At 41.7% G+C, this 3,641-nt stretch overlaps 1 non-coding gene across 1 annotated transcript; it reads right to left on the minus strand.

Moving 5' to 3' along the window:
* Positions 1-2,546: 2,546 nt before the first annotated feature.
* On the minus strand, positions 2,547-2,651 carry LOC131182577 (U6 spliceosomal RNA). The gene has a single exon (XR_009150841.1). It is a non-coding gene; the product is annotated as a U6 spliceosomal RNA (small nuclear RNA).
* Positions 2,652-3,641: the final 990 nt, after the last annotated feature.

The following is a 3,641-nucleotide window of genomic DNA, read 5'->3' on the forward strand; positions in this document are numbered from 1 at the left end:
CTCAACCCCATTCTGTTTTGGTACATTACCAAAACCATTTACCACTTCACATAAAAATCATTTTGGGCAGAATACAAACATCCTCAATACACCAAATAAAACTCTAATTCACAAAGTCCAAATACAACCACATATACACATAAACATTTCTAATTCTTACATACACTTTACACAACCAATTTACATACATATTCATCAATCCTCAATATCACAATTTATCCAATATCTCCATGAATTCAAACATTCATTAAGGAGTCCCAAAGCTGCCGAAATGCTCCACAATACCAAAGTGTCCCACAATTCATCAACTTCCATCCCAATTGCACAATCACCACATATATACTTGGAATTAACTTACTAGGACATTAATCACCCTACTCAACATAATTTCCCATCAAATAAATGTAAAAATAAATCATCAATTATACAACTCCATGGCTGTCCAAACAATTCAATTCATACAAATAAAAAAATCTCATCCTTCCCCCATGGCTGCCGATTTTCATACTTACTTCAATATAAATGTTTTGTTCAATTTTACAACAAATTCTCATTTAATTTGACTTCCTAACAAAGGTTAAAAAGAGAGGGAAGTATGTATAGGTACTAACCTCTTTTATAACCAAACTTGAGCTTGTTAAATCTTTTATTTCTCCTTGAAATTGCTATCTAACGGTGTTCTAAGGTGTGAGGATCAAATTTAGTGAAGTGAGTAGGTGATTTTATGGTAGAAATTCAAGGTTTGACAAGCTAATGGGTGAGCATCAATGGTGATTTTCTCTCTCTCTCTCTCTCTCTCTCTCTCTCCCTCCCTTGGTTTGGTTTGGCTAGGTTAAAGACAAAGTGCAAATTTCTTTTTGCAATTTTTCTCTTTTATTTAGTTTTTATCCCTTTTAATTAGTTTGTCAAGTTGTGATTGGGTGGAGAGTTTTTAATGACGTTATTATGATGTTAAAATTTAAGTTTTCTTTCATTTTCTTTTTATTTTTTTTACTCATTTTTAATTTAATTTTCATCAATTTTTATTCATATTTCATGTCATATAATTTATTTACTTAATTGGACACATTGGTCAAAAATCGTCTCTAAAGGCAAAATAACCAAAATGCCCTCCGTTTTGCTTAACAGACTAAAATTGTCTATACTAATTTAAAAATTTTTATAAGCATTTGCATGGCATTCTAGTGCCATCAAAACCTCAATGACTCTTCTCTGGAGTCCCAATTTGACTGAATTTCCCTCGGGTTTAGGGCTACTAGCTGTGAAGATAACAACTTCCCATTAGGGTCACCCGTCACCAATGCACCGGCTCATTTAACTTTGTTGTATTTCATTTCTAAAATTTTTTCTTAATTTTTCTTACACTTAATTGAATTATTTATGACTCCTCACTCTAGTCTAATTATAGTTCCAGACATTCTGGCTGTCCGGACAGACATTGGTCACCAGAACAGTAGAACGTACGGAGTATCTAAAGTGGGGGTGTTACAATTCTTCCCCTCTAACAAAAATTTCATCCTTGAAATTTATCGGATTTAGGTATCTGAGATAATTCCTTTTCCTTTCTATTGCTTCCTCTGTCTACTCCTTTTATATATATGGTATTATTTATTCTTTTCGAATCTATCATCATACTCTTAGGCATATCATAAGGAAGGATACTTTACCTAAAATTCACATCTGGAGCATCTTGCTCCTCTCCGGCTTGGGTGACATTTGTAAGTGGTGTTACTATTGCACTTGGTCCTTCCACAACCTCTATCTGGGTCCATGGTAAATTCCCCTTAGGATAATTTTTCAGACGATGGTCCATGGGGCACATCTATAATAGGCTCCAGTTAATCCTCTATATTCACCTTTATGCTACTTGTTACAATGGCCACATTTTCTTGCTAGTCTTGGTGCACTCACTACTGTTGTCTCTGGTTGACCTCTTCTGGGTATAGGCCTGGGTCTAGGTCTCCTACTTTGATAAGATGTTTGTGTAACACCCTAGGAAAATCCCACATCGGCAAAAAACACGGGAGAGATGCTGGGTTTATAAGTTGGTGGTTCGTAACCCCTAGTGACGCGTTTCAAAACCGTGAGGGCTTCGGCCCAAAGCGGACAATATCACTAGTGGGCCGGGCCATTACATTTGTGGTATCAATTGTAACACCCTAGGCAAATCCCACATCGAGAAAACACGGGAGAGATGCTGGGTTTATAAGTTGATGGTTCGTAACTTCTAGTGACGCGTTTCAAAACCGTGAGGGCTTCGGCCTAGAGCGGACAATATCACTAGTGGGCCGGGCCATTACATTTGTGGTATCAGAGCTGCTCCGTGTGCAACCTTAAGCGATGGTGGGGCAAACCTCAGCGAGGACGCTGAGTCCCATAAGGGGGGTGGATTGTAACACCCTAGGCATATCCCACATCGACAAAACACGGGAGAGATGCTGGGTTTATAAGTTGATGGTTCGTAACTCCTAGTGATGCGTTTAAAATCGTGAGGGCTTCGGCCCAGAGCGAACAATATCACTAGTGGGCCGGGCCATTACATTTGAAAAAATTTGGACCATTTCTCGATTTGTGCGTGTCATCCTTGCGCAGGGGCCATGCTAATCTTCTCTGTATCGTTCCAATTTTATCGGATGTCCCCGAGAAAGGTCCCTTAGGCAAATCCCACATCGGCAAAGCACGGAGATGGTCTTGGGCTCAAAAGTAATGATATATAAGATGGGGGAACTAATCACTAGAGGCGCCTTTTGGTGGAATGGCCTGGAGAGTTGGAAGAACTTCAGGGTTAAACGTGCTCGTTTGAGAGAAATCCTAGGATGGGTGACCTCCTGGGAAGTTCTCCATTCCACCTATGGGACAAAACCGTGAGGCTTATGGCCAAAGCGGACAATTCCTCTAGTGGCTGGTTCCCGATCGTTACAATTGGTATCAGAACCGCTTGCGTGTCCTCTTGGGTGATGGTGGGGCAAACCTCAGCGAGGACGCTAAGTCCCGAAAGGGGGGGAGAAAGGTCCCTTAGACAAATCCCACATCGGCAAAGCACGGAGATAGTCTTGGGCTCAAAAGTAATGATATATAAGATGGGGGAACTAATCACTAGAGGCGCTTTTTGGTGGAATGGCCTGGAGAGTTGGAAGAACTCCAGGGTTAAACGTGCTCGTTTGAGAGAAATCCTAGGATGGTTGACCTCCTGGGATGTTCTCCATTCCACCTATGGGACAAAACCGTGAGGCTTATGGCCAAAGCGGACAATTCCTCTAGTGGCTGGTTCCTGATCGTTACAATAACACCCTAGGCAAATCCCACATCGACAAAACACGGGAGAGATGCTGGGTTTATAAGTTGGTGGTTTGTAACCCCTAGTGACGCGTTTTAAAACCGTGAGGGCTTCGGCCCAGAGCGGACAATATCACTAGTGGGCCGGGCCGTTACATTTGTGGTATCAGAGCGCTCCGCGTGCAACCTTGAGCGATGGTGGGGCAAACCTCAGCGAGGACGCTGAGTCCCATAAGGGGGGTGGATTGTAACACCCTAGGCAAATCCCACATCGGCAAAACACGGGAGAGATGCTGGGTTTATAAGTTGGTGGTTCGTAACCCCTAGTGACGCGTTTTAAAACCGTGAGGGCTTCGGCCCAGAGC

This window comes from Hevea brasiliensis, chromosome 8 (assembly GCF_030052815.1).
Source record: "Hevea brasiliensis isolate MT/VB/25A 57/8 chromosome 8, ASM3005281v1, whole genome shotgun sequence".
NCBI classification, from domain to species: domain Eukaryota; kingdom Viridiplantae; phylum Streptophyta; class Magnoliopsida; order Malpighiales; family Euphorbiaceae; genus Hevea; species Hevea brasiliensis.